The 20169-nt window shown below is 45.2% G+C and overlaps 1 protein-coding gene across 7 annotated transcripts in view; it reads left to right on the top strand.

Moving 5' to 3' along the window:
- Positions 1 to 936: 936 nt before the first annotated feature.
- The window catches only part of ACSL4 (acyl-CoA synthetase long chain family member 4), a 58162-nt gene continuing 38929 nt past the window's right edge, over positions 937 to 20169 (top strand). The window contains exon 1 of one of the 7 annotated variants that reach the window (XM_075940933.1): positions 937 to 1137. The gene's annotated coding sequence lies outside the window, so the exon portion shown is untranslated. Of the gene's footprint in view, positions 1138 to 1196; positions 1529 to 20169 lie in introns of those variants that run through there. The other 6 variants (XM_075940931.1, XM_075940937.1, XM_075940935.1 and 3 more) reach the window with 6 other exon arrangements.

Genomic DNA, 20169 nt, shown 5'->3' on the forward strand with positions numbered 1-20169 from the left:
TTGTGTTGGTTGGTTAGTGTGCATGTAGGTTATTTTAACGTTTTATTACATTTTCTCTGTTTTCATCTTAAACAAATGTGCTTCTTAGAAATAGCTGTGTGGTAACTTGTAACTGCTACCATTTATAGTTTTTCATAGACTTTGGGCAAAAAGTAAAGCACAGATGCTGACCTGTTTGGGCAGTCTGGCTTGCTGGAGATATCACAATATAGGCAGGGAATTGTGCTGTCTGGAGAAAACCTGGTCACGAGTGGGGAGATGTAGATCTCTGCCCAAGAGAGATGATGGCCTAAAAGTGGGTGCCATGGAGGGGGAAATAGGTACAGTTGCTCTGAAATGTAACAGATGGCATTTAACAAATAATTAAATATGAAGCCCCCAAAGGCTGGAGTTTAATAAATAAAGCAGTCCTGTATGATCTCAAAACAGCTTTTGCAGCTACTCATGTCATGTGTCCCCTCAGTTGGGGGTAGGGTCACTGTCATATTTTGGGGGACTACCTGGGCAAGTTTGAAAGCAATAAAAATGAGACCTGCCTAAGTCACTCTCCCATGGAGTCTTTTACATTCACTTGCTTGTTACTTCCCACACATCTCTAATTACTCTCCCATGCATTCCTCTGCTCCTTCCTGTCCTGTTTAGGTCTCATTAATGCTTCTTCCTCCTCATTCCTGCTTTCTCCACTCCATTCCCTGCATTACCAAACTCACCCCTTCTCCTTTCTCACCACCTACTCTCCCCTACACTGCACCCCCGCTCCTTCCTCCCTCTGTTCCCCCCATGCCTCATCCCCTGCTCCTTCCTCCCTCTGCTCCCCCCCCACCTCATCCCCTCTGCTCCTCCCTCTGCTCCCCCCCCACACCTCATCCCCTCTGCTCCTCCCTCTGCTCCACCCGCTCCCCACACGCTTCCCTCTCCCTGCTCCTTCCTTCCTCCCCCCCCCCCCCCGCTTCCCCCCAGCCCACACCCGCTCTGGTCCGGCGATGGCGTCAGCGGAGCCGACAGGGGGGATTGGCCGGCGGGGCACGCGCCCCTCCTCCCGCTCTCCCTGAGTTCTCAGCCATTTTAAACAGCGGAAGGAGGCAGCAGCCGGGTTCGCTGCAGCCGGAGTCTGGAATCTGCGCGCGCCACGAGCGGGTGAGTGCGCCCCTCCTCCCCGCGCCAACGGCCGTTCGCGCGCCGCCGGGTGCTTGCTGCGCTTGTGGCCCGGGGCTGAGGGGGTCGCTGCGCCCACGCTGCCCGGGGAGCTCGGCGGGTGGGGGATTCGCCGGCTGCCCATGGGGCGGGGAGGTGACGCTGAGGCTGGCCCCAGGCTGCGGCCTGTCAGCGACAGCGCCTTCCTGGGCGGGCTGCCCCGGGGAGGCGTCGCGTGGGCGCTGCCCGCCCTGCGGGCTACCGGCCGGCGTAGACAGGTCGCGGCGGTGATGGGGAACTGAGGACAGCGTAGCCCGCGCAGGCCCCTGGGGAGCCGCCCGCCTTTCCAGCGTCTCCCCTCCCCCGCTGCCTGCTCCCGGTGGCTGCACACACGGTAACATCTCTGGGGCGCGGGCTGGGTCTGACTCCGCTTCCTGCCGCGTGCCCTGAGCAATAATCTCCCCACTTGCACGTGCCTTCAGGGGTGCGGAATGCCCAGCAGGTGTCTGGAGTGTGGCACTTGCCCCCGGCAGTGTCTCCTCAGCCCTCCGTTTCCTGCCTCGGTACAGAGCAAGTTGCCGTGGTTGTCCTGCATCAGAAACGTCTCCCGTCCCCCCCCCACCCCACCCCATTCACAGCTGTTCTCGCAGGGCTGGATGCAAAGCAGATGGCCCTTTGTGGCCTCGGCAGTCATCCTTCCTCTTACACACGCCCCCTTTCTGGATGCAGAGAAGAAGGTTGGGCTCAGGAAGTGGCCTGATGCTGATGTAGCACACGGGGGGGGGGGGGGGAAAGGAAAATGTGATTCATTGCTTAGCATCATCCAAGGCTGCATATCTTCTGTTGCACGTCATGACAAGATCATATACTAAATGCAGAACAAGAAAGTGGCGTATTCCTTTTTGAAATACAAGCTGAACTTGATAGAATTGTAAAAATTTTGCTGTGTAGTTTTTGGCGGTTGCCTTTTAAGCCGATTTAAAAGCATACAGGTGTACTTAGTGCATCTGAGGTAATGGCACTAAATGTGGCAATTTGGGAGCACTAGGAATTAATTTTTCTGGATAATTTATGAAGTCCAAGTTCTGTAGTAATTCTGTTTACCAGTTGTTGATCTGAGGAAAAGAACATACTGTAACTGTGATGGAAATAATTGTTCTCTTTTTCTGATTGTCATCTTACTTATTGGCTGTGTCTACACTGGCATGAATTTCCGGAAATGCTTAAAACGGAATACTATTCCGTTTTCAGTTATTCCGGAAAAGGAGCGTCTACATTGGCAGGCTGCTTTTCCTGAAAAGCCCTTTTTCCGGAAAAGCGTCTGTGGCCAATGTAGACGCGCTTTTCCGGAAAAGAACCCCAATCGCCATTTTCGCGATCGGGGCTTTTTTCCGGAAAAGACTACTGGGCTGTCTACACTGGCCCTTTTCCGGAACAGTGTTCCGGAATAAGGACTTATGCCCGAGCGGGAGCAGAATAGTTTTTCCGGAATAGTGGCTGATTTTGTACAGTAGAGCATCGTTGCTTTTCCGGAAATTCAAGGGCCAGTGTAGACAGCTCGCAGCTTATTCCGGAAAAGCGGCTGATTTTCCGGAATAAGTGGCCCAGTGTAGACACAGTCATTAAGTCTTCAAACAAAAACCTTTGCATAAAGGTTAATAGCATGAAAGATTTGGTCCAAGTTGAGAAACAACACAAATCAAGTGAATTGGCTGTCATAGTCACTGAAGAATTTTTTTTAATTGTCTGATTAAAACCTTCTATGTTGTTGCTACCATCTTAGGTTATTAAAACTGAAATATTAATCTAATTTACTTTTGGTCATTAATATTGTTTCTTACATTTTCAGCATTGCCTATCCCAACTACTCAAAAATCTGGAGTCAGGCCACAATAATCATGGGATTGTCTTAAAAATCATGAGATTTTTTTTAAATTTATTTTTTAGTATTAATATTTTTCTTCTGATCTGGGGATGTTTTAACGTTCATGTCAAGCTTTTCTCTACAATCACAATGCTTAGACTCTTTCTTTTAATAAAACAAAACCAGATTCTCATGTAATCTAAACAAGCAAACCCTACCTACTATGGTACTTATTTAAATCAGTAGTTGGCAACACTGCATTTCACCCTCACTTTGTCTAAAACTAGAGAGAGAATTCTTTAATCACCTCTAAAAGGCTTTATTCAACACAAATATTCAGATGTTTCTGAATGTATTTATAGTAAGTTAGAAATATCCTACCATGCTAGTTTAAAATTGAGTTAACGTTTGAACAAAGTGTTAAACAGGACTATGAGCCTGAGCCAAACAATTGAATTATATATATTTTACATATGTTGCTGGTTAATATTAGTGGCATTTTGGCAATTTAGGAGGAAAGTAACATTTTTTCATGGATGACTCAGATAAATTAAAAAAAAAAGAAAAGCTAATAATTATTGAGGGTACAGCAGAGCTGAAATGAATACATGAATAAGTTTCCATTGCATGTTTGGTTGTTTATTCAGTCATTTATCTTGAGGTCTAGCTTTTGAGGATAGCTAGGAGGAAAGGAAGTTTGAGTGGGAGAGTCTTTTTTTCCAGAAGGATGCAGGATGTACAGTCACTTTATAGTGCTTTTTTATTTTGGTAATAGAAATGTAGCTGTGTTAGTCTAGTCTAGCTGAAACAAAACACAGGACTATGTAGCACTTTAAAGACTAACAAGATGGTTTATTAGGTGATGAGCTTTCGTGGGACATGGGGGGGAAACTATCACCCCAGTTATCACCTCTAATATCACTAGCTCACAGACATTTACCTCCCCTCTTAACCCCCCTCTGTTCTGAAATTTGATTTGTCCTTTTCATATATGTTCCCTTTTTTTTTTTTTTTTTTTTTTTTTTTTTAATTGTATCCCTTTGGTATATATGGTCATGCCAATTTTCTTCCACAATTTGATCTGAGGAAGTGGATCTGACCCATGAAAGCTCATCACCTAATAAACCATCTTGTTCGTCTTTAAAGTGCTACGTAGTCCTGTTTTTTGTTTTTATTTTGGTTAATTCATGCACTTGGCTGACATTACACCATCTCAGGGATAAGCAATCACAAATAGTGTGTGGGATGCATGAGTAGTCCTCCTTCACCTCAGTGGGCCACAGCAGCCTGCGGCCAACTGGGGTTCTACCTCTGGATCCCTGGCCCATCTCCCTCTCTCGTAGCAGGGCAGGAGGTTGTTACTACCTGAATGGAGAAAGAGTGGGATTCCCATAGAGAAATAAATGCCTCCTGAAATCCCACACCCCCCAGTCTGACCTTGCATCTCACTCTCATGTCTCTCATATCACACTGCCCTCCAATAGTAATAGGGTCCCTGGGGAGGTACCATGGTGAGCTGCGCTCAGGGAGAGGGACAGGGCTGCAAGGGGGTCTGGAAAGAGGGGCGTATCAAAGGATGAATGCGGAAGTGCCTATCGACTAGTTGATGGAAATTCCATTGACTACTCGACTATTCAGTTAACCGCAATTTAACATCCCTATTTTAATGAGCAATGACAGTCTAATAAACTACTAAAATGCATATCAACAGAAGACCATTATATTCAGTCGCCGTTGTGGAACATGTTCCCAGTAGAGGCCATGTTCAAAGGATCCCACCTGTGGGCTGAGTGTTGAGCCCCGCATAAACCCAGACCTCACTGTGGGCCACAAACAAACGGGCCACTTGTTGAATAGCCCTGATCTAAAACAAGATTTGCTGTCCCTCTGTAGTCTGAAGCCATCAATGAGTAAAATCGTAAATATTACAGGTTGAACCTCCCAAATCCAGGACTCTCTGGTCCGGCAACATCCGTAGTCCAGCAGTGTCAGAGATGTTGCTGGACCAAAGAGCCCTGGAGCAACACAGGGGCTGAGGAGCCCTGGCTGGGCCAGGCAGCACCTGGGAAGCCACTGTCTAGACCTGGAACCCTCAACATTAATGGGGCCAGGTGGCGGCTGGGAAGCTCCTGGTGTTAACAGGGCCATGTGGCCAGGGAGTCCCTGGGTGCAGCTGGGCTGCCTGCTGCTGGGTGGCTGTGGCCAGGAACCCCAGGAAACTCAAGGCTTGCCAGAGCAGACTGCTGCACTGTTGGCAATGGCCTGTCCGGAGCAGTCCACTGTGCTATGGATGGGGGGGCCCCTCCTGCCCGGCCAACCTGCCATGCCAGGGGTGAGGGGCCACTCCAGCCCAGCTGGGTTCAAGTGGCCCCTTTCCTGACTCTCTTTAAGAAGTTAACTGGTTAAACATAACATTTAACCGTTTAACTGATTAAATGGATTTTTATATCCTTAATGTCATATACAGAGAGCCAGTGTAATTTTACACCGAATGCCATTGCTTTCTGTGAAAGGAAAACTAACGAGGCATATTGTTAGCTAAATTGATATAGTTGCACTGACTTCTATAGAGGACTTTTGAAATGAGGATCTGTCCCTTCGAGCATATTTGTTGCTCTTTTTTTTGTTAGTATGGAAGAAAAAGAAATCCACTGCTTGCATTCTTGATCTGTCAGTAGAGCAGGTATGTGGGGTTTGAAAATACAGAGCAAAAAAACCTATATTTTACAAGTAAACAAGTGCTGAGTACTAATTGTTTTGAGCAGTATTTCATTTTGCCAAAGAAGGATGGAGACTGATCTTAGATATAAGACTTCTAAACCAGTGTTTCTCAACCAGTGGTATGAGTACCCTTAGTGGTACTTGAGAGAAGTCTGGGGGGTACATCAACACAACTGACATTTGGAGAAAACTGAATTTTTAAGTTTTGCAGTGCTCTATTATTTTTGTACTTTTTAACCAAAAATTTCATCACCCGTCCGGCTATGATTAAGTTGTTTAAACAAATGTGTTGCAATGGTAGAACAAAATTTGGTGTGTCTAAAAACTGCAGATATTGAGGGTACATATGTATTTTAAAAGGGGTACTTTATTTTAAAAAAATGGTTGAGAAACATTGTTCTAAACAACTTTGTAAAGTTTCTAAAATTCAGAGCGATGACTCGGCTATAATTCCTTTACTAGAGGAAAGAGGATTGATTTTCAACCATTCATCTGCAGAATGCCCAGTTGCATATAACAACATTCATCACACAGAAAATATCTAAGATTTGCTATAAGTGAGTATAATTTCCTATAGTGAGTGCTTTCCATCAACCTTTCTTTGGCCCCGGGGATGGTCTCAAAAGTCCTGGCAGTAGCAATGCTTACCTCAACAAGAAGCAATCTTAGTTTTTCCAAATATTGACATCTGGCTACTCAAGGGACATTCTTATGAAGCAGTGCTAGCTTCCATCCAGATGGCCCTTGCTCTGTTCCTGGAGTTACCTCAGAAGTTGAGTGTAAGAAAGTCCACATTAACTCCTGTACAGAAGATACAGTTTAGAGAGACTCACTGACAGACAGATCTCACCTTCTCTTATATTGGTAAGCTTGTCAGGTCTGGTATGGGCAATTCAGGGAAGCCCTCAAACTACAATAAGGAACTGTCTTCATGTCCTGGGTAATGGGGCAGCTTGCACTGTTGCGACTGATCACACAAGGTTATGTCTTTATAAGCCAACCTTGGAAGCAGCAATGGCCTATTTTCTAGTCAGGCACCTTGGATAGACACAGGACTACTCTACAAGTGAGAAACTTCTCAGGCATTGCCTACGCTTTAAAGTTTAAAACATTGTTGTGGTAGTGCTCCACTGCAGCAGTGTGGTCACGGCGAGAGAGCTCTTCCAGGGCTTTTGATAGCTATTCTACTCGTGGAGATAAGTTAAGAGCAGGGCTTCTAGAGTTTTAGCACTATCCACAGTGTCAATTTAGAGCACCATAATTTGCTGCACTTGATGTTTTTTCACTCCCCTCAGTGAGAAAGTTACAGTACAGTAACTTGCAGTATAGACAAACCCTTAGGCTGGACATAGGATCATCTCAACTTCTGTATAGGTGTTTACTTCTGTCTTCCATGCCCATCAGTGACTTTATCAACAGATTTATTGCTGATGGAAAGCTGAGGCACCTCAATACCTTCACAATTCAGGGCAGATGGACTACTCAGGAAATCAGTTTCCACATCAATTTGTTGGAATTCAGGGCTGTTGGTTTGCTCCAAATTATGGGTAGGAAACGAAGGCATGCATACCTAAGTGGGATCACGATGGACAAAGTATCTTGCATGTTCTGTGTTAACAAGCAGGGATAAGCAAGATCTCTCTGTGCACCAAAGCCATGAAACTGGAATTGCTGCATAATAGGGATGTAAAATCCTGTTTAATCAGCTATTCGGTTTAATCAGCTAGCCAGTTAAATGTTAAACTTAAACAGGGAGTGGGTAGGGGATAGCCCCCCGCCAGTGCGTTGGCCGGACTGGAGCACCCATTGCCTGTGGTGTGGCACAGCGGGCTGTTTCAGCTGGACCAGGCTGACAGGTGTGATGCTTACCAGTTTACCATGCACATCCCTGTTGCATAACTCATCATATCCAAACTTCAGCAGCCCTACCTTTCCAGGTATTTAAAAGAACATCACAGCAGATATCCCCAGAAGATAGTTTTCACAGGATTACAAAATTGGAGCTAGATGACAGTTTTCCATGGTATATTACTAGAATGGGAACAGTCTGAGATGGATCTTTTTGTCACCTCCAGAAACTTTTCCTGCTCAAGAGGGAGTCTGGACTACTGCTCTTTAGAGATACATTTCTTCCATCTTGGAAGAAGAGTCTGTTCCTTGTGTTTCATCTAATGCCACTGTTAAGTGTGAGGAACAAGATCAGAGAAAATAGAGCCAGAGTTATCCTTATAGCACCAACTTCATTGAGACAAGCTTGGTACCCTTTCCTGCTTCACATGTGTGTCCAAACATCATTGAACTTCTGACCATTCTTCATCTTCTGTCACTGTCAGAAGATGTGGATCATGTGCATCACCCCATCTTAGCTGTACTCTACCCTGATTTGATGGCTCCTGTGACTAAATCGTCTTGTTCCATGGAAATACAACAACTCCATCAACTAAATAGTAGAAAGAAATCGACCTGCACTACTTATCTGCAGAAATGAAAGAGATTCTTCCATTGGCGATGTCATTCCTGCTAGGGATGTAACTGGTTAACTGGCAGCTGGCCAGAGCAACCCTCCTGCCCACAGAGGGCCAAACTGCAGTAGCCCCCTATTCTAAGGATGTTAAAGACTAGTTTACTATCCGATAAGCACTAGTCAATTCCACCTCCCCCTCCCTCCCCTCCCTTGCTGCCTCTATGGGGCTCAGCTGGGGACTCCCAACTGATCTCGGGCTCCCTGTGGCATTTCCCCAGGACCTGGGATCAGCTAACCTTAAGCTGACCTCAGGTTCCAGGGAAGTGCTGTGTGGAACCCGGGCTTGCCTGGACACTCAAAGGAGCAGGGGAGCCCATAGCATGGAGCCTGGGGTCAGTTGGGGACTGTAAGTTCCCCACTGACCCTGGTCTCCATGGCTTTGACAGGCACAAGAGCCCCCACTGGGGATGCTTGTGCATTTCAAAGCAGGCACTTACATGCAGCCTGGAGTCAGTGGGACTTCCCGCTGGCCCTGGACTGTATGCTGAGTCCCACATTCCTCCTTTGAAATGTACAAGAGCCCTTGCTGGGGCTCTTGTACATTTCAAAGGAGGAATACGGAAGAGCTTATTGACTAGTTGACGGAAATTCCATCCACTAGTCAGTTAACTGCATTTTAACTTCTGACCATTCTTCATCTTCTGTCACTGTCTCAAGATGTGGCTCACGTGCATCACCCCATCTTAGCTGTACTCTACCCTGATGTCATGCCTCCTTGATGGCTCCTGTGACTAAATTGTCTTGTTCTATGGAAATACAACTGCATCAACTAAATAGTAGAAAGAAATCAACCTACACTAATTATCTGCAGAAATGAGAGATTCTTCCATGGTGATGTCATTACCCTATTTGCTGCAAGCTGTCTGGAATCTAATTAACCAGTTAGATGATTACAATAATATTGTTTAACTGGTTAACATTTTGAGGGGTATTTACATCCCTAGTTGCTGCCTCTTTCCTTCCTGCTTCAGTGCCATTTTTTCATCCTGTACTATCTGTTGATTCTCAGGAAATTAGGATTATCATTTAATTCAATTAAGATCTGTTTGCTTGCAATAACAGTTTTTTATTCTCTGGGAGAAGGAGTCTCTGTATGTGCTTGTCTAGTTCAGGGGTTTCTCAAACTTCATCGTACTGTAACCCCTTTCTGACAAATTATTAAATGACCAGAACGGGGGGACTGAGCACAGCTGCTCCAGGTGGCAGGGTCAAACCCTGAGCCCTACTGTTTCAGGCAGGGGAGCCAAAGCCTATGGGTTTCAGCCCCAGGCAAAGGGGCCTGAAACGTGACCCTTGCCACCCTGGGCTAAAGCCCTGAAGCTTTGGCTTTGGTGCCAGGTGTTGGGGCTATGGTTTTGGGGTCCTGACCCACAGTTTGAGAACTACTGGTCTAGGTGTATTAAGGGTTTAGGGAATCTCTGTCTGCAGATTAGAAATCCTACCTTAACTTGTTGTTCAGTTATTTTATGAGATCTGTTCTATTGCATTTATCTGCAAAGATAGCCTTTTTAGTAGCCCTCATGTGAGCCTATAGGGAGCCTTGATGGAAAGTCCCTCTTTTACAGATTTCTTTCCTGGGGCAGTGGCTGCTCCAGACAGTTGGGGTCCACTGTGCTGCAAGTGGAGGGTTGCTCCAGTGTTGCCAGGCTACCAGCCAACCAATAAGCATCACCCAGTAAGGCGTTTGTATGTCCACACCCTAAATTCTTAATTAAATTTATGTAGGAGTTCCACCTTAATCCATTCATGTACCAGTGGTTTTCCCACATAGTTCTCTACAGAAGTGGTTGGGATCTACTGGTAGATCTTGGAGCCTGACAGGTGATCCTAGTGGGTTTGGCCAACAAGCTATCAAGTGCAGTACTTCAGCTGCATCCCCACCAGACTGCTGCACATTTCCTGTCCTTTGCCTTGGAGCTGTTCCCTCAGGAGCCTCTGCTTTCTATGCAGAGAAGAGAAAGGAGTGGGTGCTGATGTCAGGGTGCCCCCTCTCCCATCCTGTAGCCTATCTCCACAGAGCAAAGAGGGGATACAGCAGGACTTGGGATGGAGTTTGCTGGCTGCTTTTGGGAGTGGTGCAGGGCTAGGACAGGGGTGAGCCTACCTTAGCCCCACTGCACCATCACCCAAGAGCCACCTGAGGTAATCAGTGCCCAGCTGATGCCCACGTCCTGAAACTCTACCCAAGTCATGAACCCCTTTCTTGCATTCCAAGTCCCTGCCCTAGCCCTGAGCAGCCCTGCATCCAAATGCCCCCCCAGAGCCTGAACCCCAACTACCTAGCTCAGCTCAGAGCCCCTCTCACATTCCATATCGTTTAATCCAAGACCTGAGCCTGCACCCCAACCTTCTGCCCCAGACTAGTGAAAATGGGGGGGAGGGAGGGAGGATAGAGTGAGCAGGGGTGGGGCCTCTGAGAAGCAGCACAAAGGAGGCATAAGAAGGGTATTTGGGTTTGAGGTAGATCTTGGATTGCACTTACATTCAAAAAGTGATCTTGTGCTTCAAAAGGTTAGCGACCACTTCTCTACACTACAGGAATCCTGTTTTCTACCCTGGATGGTAGAACGGCATTGGCCTTTTCCTTTATATATAGGACTAAGCAGTTTAGGAAATCACCTAGGCTCTCTTTTTTTGGGTGGAGTGGGGGTTGGTTGGTTTTTTTTTTTTTTTTTTTTTTTTTTTTTTTTTTTTAAATATGGTTAGATCCATGAATCCTCAGTTTCTATTCAGAAACAGATTTGGTTCCTGGGAGCAATCAGTCTGTCATTTTATATATCACTTTTAAAATATGCTTCTTACAGTCATATGCATAACAAGCTCTGCTATGCCTTAGTCCTCTGCCTTCTTTGATGCTATACTGACTATCTTTATCCTCTTTACTATTAAACTGAGGCTACGTCTACATTGGCATGAACTTGCGCAAATACTCTTTAACGCAAGGGTTCTTGCGTTAAAGTATTTGCGCGAGAGAGCGTCTACACTGGCATGTGCTTTTGCACAAGAGCATCCGTGCCAGTGTAGATGCTCTCTTGCGCAAGAAAGCGCCGATGGCCATTTTAGCCATCGGGCTTTCTTGCACAAGAAATTCATGTTGCCTGTCTACACTGGCCTCTCGCGCAAGAACAGTTGCGCAAGAGGGTTTATTCCTGAGCGGGAGCATCATAGTTCTTGCGCAAGAAGCACTGATTTCACTCATTAGAATGTCAGTGTTCTTGCGGAAGAACTCCCCGCCAGGGTAGACAGGCAGCATATTTTTGCGCAAAAGCACCTGCTTTTGCGCAAAATCATGCTAATGTAGCTACAGCCTGAATGTATTTCTCAGGTAAATTATATATACTCTTAATTCCAGTAACTGCCACAACATTTATACATTGCAATTCCAAAGTTCTGGCTGTACCCTGTGGATTCTGTGCTCCTTAGGCGGCTACTATATGCCTCAGAGGCTCGCTATGACCCTATGTACTGCCTTTTGTGTTTTTCTAGAGTTAAAGCTTATTGAGCCATTTTCATCATTGGCAAAGTCAATAAACAGGGAGGGGGAGATCCCTCCATAATCCTGGACCTTCCTTTCCCCAAAACTAGTTCTTTCTGTGGTGTAAGGAGGAACCCAGGCCTGCCTTCTGCTTTGGGTTCTGGCCCAGGGATCCCAGGTTTTCACTGTAGCCCCAAAAGAGCCGTTTTCCCTGGGCCACTTCCCCAAATGCTCCCCTGTTGCCTTTTCTCTGGTACTTGACTGAATCTTTCCCTTTCCGCACAAAACACACTTCCTTATCTCAGTCCATCCCTCGTCTTCCTATCCCTTACTTGGTGGAAACTTTTATAGCAGCTTCCCTAACTTTAATTGGCTACAGGTGTCTCATTAGCCTGCTTCTTCAGGCCAGCTGTTAATTAGCCTCTGCCTGCCTTAATTATGGGGCAGCACAGACTGGGAGTTTATTCAGGGAATGGAAAATTGTTTATCCAGTACCCTGCATACCTGCCTTCCATTAGAGTGTAACAGCCAGCTAGTCTGGGTCTGTCACAATGTTTTTGTTTGAATCCAGAAAGAACTCTCTCATTTCCATTGTAAATGGGTTAGATGTGTTTATTTCACAGTCATGCAAATTGTATTTTGCATTTTTAAGACGTATGGTGCTTAGTATGGGCATGGGTTAGAGTTTTTTGTTATATTTTATTTTTAAACAACTCTGTCAATAATGTGGGCATTGTACAGACCTATTTACATAGGGAAGAGAAACAGCTGGAAGATGGAACTAAGCTTGTTCAAATTTGTATTTATAGCAGACATACACCAAATGGAAGTAAGAGGCACGATTGTACAAGCAGGTTGTTCCTCTGCTTTTTTCTGAGTATCAGGAAAACATCCATATTCTCTTTCCTTGAATATGAGGCTTATGTCTAAGTCAGAGAAGAGAAACTGTATAACAGTTTCAATCTTGGATTCTTAATACTTCTAAACTTCCTCATCTGGGCCAGTGTTTCTGAATCTTTTTTTATGAAGTACCCCTTTTTTTTAAAAAAAAAAAAGTACCTCCAGTATCTACAGTTTTCAAACACAATTTTTTTCGACCATTGCAACACATTTATTTAAACAACTTAATCATAGCTGGGGAGGTGATGAAATTTTGTGGTGTAAAAAGTGCAAAAACAATGAAGTGCGATGAAACAAAAATTTAGTTTTAAAGTTTTATCCAAAATTCAGTTGTGTTGATCTACCCCCAGACTTCTCTCAAGTATCCCAAGAGTAGTCGTACCACTGGTTGAGAAACACTGATCTGGGCCATAACTATAGTTCTGTGTAGACTCACTCATGTTGTTTGATGTGCTTTTACAGTTTTACTGTGGTTGACCAGTTTTGTTAGTTTCCTTTTATGAAGTGAGACGTAATGGAGAAGTATGAAGAAGCAGAAAGTTTTAGTCCAAAGAGTTAAGGATTGGAATTTTTTGGTGGTGAATGTACTAGGGAATGTAAGTGAGTAGTTGAGTTGACTACTTGCTCGTTCCCCCCCCCCCCCCCCCCCTCGGTGCCACTGTATTTGAGGCAGCAACTGTGGGGGTGGGGAGGGCAGGAGCCAGTGCTGGGGGGAGCTGACTTAAAAGCTGGTTTCCCCCCAGCACCATCTCCACAGTGCTGCCTATTACCCCCCCTCTTTTCCCTGGGGAGGAGGCTGCCACAAAGCAGCCTGTTCCTGTGGTGGGCCTAGGCTTGCCACAGGCAGAGGCTGCTTTGGCAGCAGGCCCCTATCCATGGAGGGTGCTGGTGGACAGGGGCTGCTGGACCCAGCATGAGCCCTGAGCAAGCCCAGCTCAGTCCCAGCTCACGCCAGCTCTGGGAACTACCCCCACTCTGGCTTTGCATTTTAAATGTAGTAAGAGCAGGGCTGCCTGCGGGCCCAGCTCCTGCTATATTTAAACTGCAGAGCTGCAGCGGCAGTAGCTCCTAGGCCTGGCACGAGTCAGGACTCAGCAAGCCTTCCCTAATTGACTCATCACGCCTCTTAACATTCTTGGAATGAACCCAGAAGCACAACCAAACACTGAGACTGGTGAATTGTTTGGTGCAAAATATAATTACATGTGCAAAAGGATCACAAACAGATATGGGATTATTTCAGTAACAAAACAAAAAGACACCTGTGATTTGTGTTCACTTTTTAATCTTGTTACAAATTAGGGATGTCGAAGTGTAAACACATAAATGGTTAACTGATGAGCCAGGGCATTTTAACACTGATTTTAACATCCCCATTACTACAAATGCTGTAGTAATGAAATAATTTTATATGTAATCCTTTCTGTGTGGTCAAAGGCCTTCCCCAGTTCTAAGTTTGCAAATAAAATTATAGCAAGATCACAAGCTCACCTAGGGATTTGCAGTCTTCCCCTCCTCTTCCCTGACACAGCCAGCTCTATAACCTTCATTTCTAACTAAGCTTTAAAGGAGTGCCTTTTTATGAGTAGAGCTCCTTAAAAGAAACTTAACAGTAATTAAAACTTCTCTGCAGCAAAAAATCCTTTTCTTCCCCAAGTGAAAAGAGCTTCCAAAATAAACAAGCCCAATAATGTCTGCTACCTCTGTCACTTCCTTGAAAGCAGTGCCATCAGAGGTAGCAAAGGGAGGGAGCAGGAGCCAATGTCTGTGATGAGCTGGCTTTAAGCAGGCTTCCCATGAGCACTGGCTCAGAGGCAGCTAGAGGGTGTGGGGGGGGGGGGGGGGAGGGGAAGGAGGGACGGGCAGGGGAGGCTGCCACGAAGCAGCCTCTGACCACAGGGTACAGAGGCTGTTCCACATGGAGCATGGAGCAGCCTCTGTCTGCGGCAAGCCTGGGCCCACCTCAAGCAGAGGTTGCTTTGCGGCAGCAGCCCCTGTCCACAGGGGGTCTAAACCTGAGCCTGCTGTGGGCAGAGGCTGCTTTGTTGTAGCAGCCCTGGCTGTGGAGGGCCAAAGTTCCCCACAGACAGAGGCTGCTCCACACCCTGTAGAGCAGCTTTTGTCCATGTGGAGCTTGGACCCCTGCCACAGATGGGTTGCTCCCACCCTATGCTGCTGTCTTTGTATCAGAGGCAGCAATGCAAGATGGCAGGCAGCCAGTCAACAAGGGGAGCTGGTTTTTAAACTGACTCCCCTTGTGGACCAGCTCCTGCCTACCACTCTGTGCTGCTGCCTCTGCTAGAAAGACAGCAGTGCTGGGTGGCAGCGGACTCCCTTGAGACCGGGGCTGGAGCACACTGGCTGCCAGCCCTGCCCCTGGGGACTATTGAATAGTTGTGTAACTGATAATAGTTTGTGATTACATGGCTATTCAGTTACACAATGTCTAACATCCCTAGTTATATCAGTACAAGAGTGTCAATAAAAGCTTCTTTCTTGGATTTTTTTTTTCTTTTGTGCTGAACGAGCAGGTTGTTTATGCTTTTGGTCTACATAAGTCTAAGGTAATGCTAAATATTACAGTGAGGCTTCAATGATTCATGCTTCCAGACCTTATTCTTTCAATACTTCATGGTTTTTCCTCAAAATTCTTCCTTTCTTTTTCCAGGAATTATTCTAGTCTCCACTTAATCTCCAGCATTGAGGTATGGAGTAGGGATGTGAATGGTTAACTAGTATGCATCACCCTTACCAGATGACACTTACTGGTTACGGTTAAATGGTGGCCTGGCTCTACTGAAGTAACCCAGACAGGCCCCTAACACCATGGCGTGGGCGAGAGGTGCTTCAGCTCAGCCAGAGAAGCCTGTAGTGGGGGCCTCCCCAGCCCGGCCTTCCCCTGTTTCAGTGGCTAATGGGTTAAGTATAATGTTTAACCAGTTAACTGATTAAGTGGGATTTTATATCCCTAGTATGGGAGGCAGAAAAGGAAGGAGTGGCTGTGTGGTTACAGAACATAAGCTGTAAAAGGAAGTTCTCTTATCGTGTTAGGATGGTGTCATGCTGTTTTGGGAGGTTAGCAACTTACACCACCTTTTCAATGAAAAAATGTATGCTAGCTTCCAACACATCCCAATATGAGAGAATATATACTAGTTTTTTCACCAAATTAGTGATCTGTGCTATGGTGAAAGGTAGATGGTCTGTGCTGGAGATAAATGGAGTTTCTGTTACAAATGGCACATATTCAGAACATATCACTGCTGAAATAACACCACAGCATACAATCACCTTTCAGTATTCTGTTCCTCCCAGGAGTACCAGTACTCCTTGATACTGAATATAACTGTTCCTCACCTTGCCTAGTTGCAACATAAGACAGGAATCTACATTTGGGGGCTTACAGTGGTTCTCTGGACTGTCACGTTTTTACACTTTGACCTCTTGCCTGTGGTAGCAGGGTGTTAGCTCCATAACACTACCAGCCGTATAGCCAGTCAAGCACCCTCCTCTGGACTGTGGCAACCCTGTCATTGCTTGCAGATTAACCAAAGGTGCACCCTAGTCTCTTTTGAAGCATTCCCTTTGACAGCTAATCAATGACACTGGTTACTCACAGAATTCCCAGACCCTCTGCTTCCAAAAGAACAAAGTACCCCAGTTTTACTTTCAATCACCACTTCTGTATAACACATAGCACTTCTTAAATAAAACCTGTTTTATTAAAGAACGGATAAAGGTTCCACTAGAAAGAAAGGTTTACAACACAAAACAATACAATCAAATGCAAATGAGGGTCTACATTTATTAATAGTTACTTTTCTTATCTAATACAGGTTCTCTATAGCCCCTAAAGTTCAGTTTGTAGCAGAGATGATGGGCTTCCCAGGTACTGGGATTCAGTGTTTCATTAACAACATCCCTTGTTCAACAAAATGTTTCTTCAGTGATTGGATCCAGGCTCTTACGCCACCATGTAATATACTGGATCATTCTTTTAATATACCTTATCTGTTATGTTCCTTTTTACTTCTGAGTGGTTTCAGTGTTTATAGTATGATAGTTTTCCATGGACTTTTCTGTGCTGTTGCAGTGGTGGAAAATTGTGCAATCCATTACATAATTAGATAGCCAGAGAGTGGTGACAATTCCCTCTTACTTGACTGGGCCATCACCCAGAAGTATGATTCCCTGGTTACTGACTTATACTTCAAGACCATAAGGCATAGTTTTAAAAATAGTTACATTATTTCTTAAATATTACCATACACATCTCTTGATTATGAGTAATGATAAATTACAAGTTTTCAGTAGAGACTTCGTGTGCTACATTTGATGGACAAGTGCCATGAAAGTGGTGTACCACATCTGAGGCAGGGGTCGCTTGTAAAGAAGGGTGAACCCTTGCCTATTGGCACCAGTGGGCCTTGGTGTCACAGTGCTGACCCCACTGAAGGGAAGAAAAAAACACTTTAACTCCCATGGCCCTCTCTCTGACTAACAGATGGGAGAATAAGAGTTATGATGTTAGAGAAAGGTCTCGTTCTTCAGGAAGATGGAAGACCACTGTGATATGAAAGCTCTTAGTGTAGGGATAAGGGAGTGTTAAATACAAATACCAGGTAAAATACCTTAGGTGGTCAAATACCAACTACCCTAACAGTCTAGGCTTCTTTACCCATTGGTTGTGAAGGTTTCTCTTTTGGCAAATAAAGACCTAAAACATTTTGATTTCCATATAATTCCTCTTGATAGAGTTGTGGCCTCTGGCTGCTATTACTGGAGAACCTTGTGTAGTAATTAAATTTTTAAAAGTGGCTTTGTGTACGAACTACAAAAAATTAAAGACAAGACTATCTGTTCATTTAAAAAACACACACAAAAATAAACTGTCATGCTGATGGCTGATATCTGAGAAGGCAGGAAGTAAAAAATGCAAATGCAAGACTGATGGTTTCCTTGATAGTATGTGTGTTAATGAGTAAAAAGGTAAATTTATAAAAAATGGTGACAAAGCATTTTTGCCCCAGTGGTAAACTCAGTGCTAGATAGACAAATGGATATTTCAGAAAACCAAATGTTTTGTTTAATACAGTAAACTCTCTCCAATACTTTCACCTCTTTTCTTTCTGACTTTAAGCTAGTCATTAATGTGTCATATACTTGCCAGTGTGTAGTAGTGGCAAAACAATAGGTCAAAAAATTGGGAATCTAAGCAATAAAAAAATTAACACCCTAATTTGTGAAGATACTTGAAGGAGATTCACATAGTATAATATGAATGTAAATGAATAACATAGAATGGATTAATTTCTCCAGAATCCTTTTGTGACAAGAGTTTAAGGGGAGCCAGCTGAGGTTACTCAGTTACGGCCGAACTGCAGAGAATGGGGGATCTACTTTCAAAGTTGATGGTTATTCCAATACTTGAGATTTACCAGCAGCAAGCGGGGCAGGAGGAAGCTGGCTTTGAAGCTAGCTCCCTATGCATATCAGCCCCTGCGGAGCTGCCTGGGCCCTCCTCTTCCCTGCTCTGCTACCGGGCAGGTGGGAGCCAGTACACAAGGGGGAGCTGGCTTAAAAGCATTTCCTGCCTCCCCCTCCCTCTGTGTCATAGCTTAATTAATAAATGAAGATTGCCTATCTCCTAGAACTGGAAGGGACCTTGAAAGGCCATCGAGTCCAGTCCCTGCCTTCACAGCAGGACCAAGTACCATCTCTGACAAATTTTTGCCCCAAATCCCTAAATGGCCTCTGCAAGGATTGAACTCACAATCCTGGGTTTAGCAGGCCAATGCTCAAACCACTGAGCTATCCCTCCCCCAAAGCTGAGAAGGGCAGACAGGAGCCAGTTTTTAAGCCAACTTCCCACATTCACCAACTACCATGGAGCTGCCTCCCCCCACATGTATTTTCATCGGCTACACGTTTACAAATAAACATGCATTTTAACATTCCTAATACATACAGACACAAGTACAGTTTTGAGATCAGATTCATAGTAGGGATGGTGAGGTTTGTAGTTGCAAAAGGTTCTTACAGAATTATTCAATAGTGCTAGGTCTTCACTGGAAAGGTTTGGTGATGAAAGTTCTGTTGACATGCAACAGTAAGCCAAAACTGAAAACCAGTGAAACCATTTTTTCTGCCGCCCATTGTTGACATTTTATGGCCACATTGCTAGTTCCCCTGTTAACAGAAAGAACAAAGCAATGTGAATAGGTATCCCACAGTCTCTGGGGTCATCTTCAGCTGCTAAATATGGTGGGAATTCGCAACGTAGCACTTAGACACTGAAGAGGGAGAGATCATTGACGAGGTTGACCTTCACCAACCAGACACTTCACCAACTGACAGATCTTCTTCCTTGCCTGATGAGGTTGTGATCCCGGATGACTCATTGCCGAAGGATGACTTAAAGCAATTCCAAGAGCTCTTCAAGCGAATTGCTGCCAGCCAAGAGGTTATCCTTTCTGACGTGCAAGGAGAAACAACACTGATTACTGAAGAATTTACAGACATTAACAAAGTCGAATATTGCGCTTCCTAACGACAAGGCAATCATGGAGACAGCTGAGTGTGGCAAACACCAGCCTCCGTCCCCACTTCCAACAAGTGAGCTGCCAGAAAATATTTTGTCCCCTCCAAGGGCATGGACTTTTTATTTTCCCATCCACAGCCCAGTTCTTTAGTGGGGGATACTGCTCACCACTGATGTAAACGGTCCTTTCAAGACCTCTGCCCATGATAAGGAGCACAAACACCTTGATCTTTTCTGTAGGAAGATGTATTCTTCCTCAACATTACAACTTCGAATAGCCAGCTACACCACCTTACTTGCCAATTGTGATTTTGACAACTATGTAAAATTGACTGTGTCAAGAAGAGGAAACTGCATACCAAATCTGGTGGCCCTAGCTCTGTGGTCACCAACCCGTTGATTGTGCTTGACTGGTCGATTGCAAGGGCTCGACTGATTGATTGTGAGGGCTCGACCAGTTGATCGTGAGGCATTCGGGCCCTCATCTATTTCCTCCCACCCCCAAGAAGCCCCACTGCCTACCTCCAGCGAAAATGGAGGTAGTGCCAGCTTCCTGCGGGGTGGACGGAAGTCCTGCAGCTGCGTGCCAATTCTGGGGGTTCCGGCAGTGTAGAGCGTATAAGGGCTGGGGATAGCAAGTGATGGAGAGGAGGAGAATAGAGATGGCGGGGCTTCAAGGAAGAGGTGGGGTCTTGGGGGAAGGATGGGATGTAAAAAGATCTGCCCTAGCTCTTACTGTTTAGGAGGAGTTCTTGAACAAACCAACTCAGACACACACAGACAGGTGCACTCTAAAATATAGATAGGTAGATACCAGTTCTTTATTCTCATTCCCAGTGTACTCCCCCTGTTCTTAATATCAGCAACATTGTTAACCTAAAATTTCAAGAGAGAAAAGGTAAGAGCTGTTTTCCTGCTGCATTCATTTACCTTTCCAAGATGTAGTTACAAACCTATTCTACAGTCCGCTGGGGCAGGGCCAGCAGCCATTGTATCAGAGGCAGCAGCAC

The sequence above is a fragment of the Pelodiscus sinensis genome, chromosome 13 (genome assembly GCF_049634645.1).
Source record: "Pelodiscus sinensis isolate JC-2024 chromosome 13, ASM4963464v1, whole genome shotgun sequence".
Taxonomy (NCBI): domain Eukaryota; kingdom Metazoa; phylum Chordata; order Testudines; family Trionychidae; genus Pelodiscus; species Pelodiscus sinensis.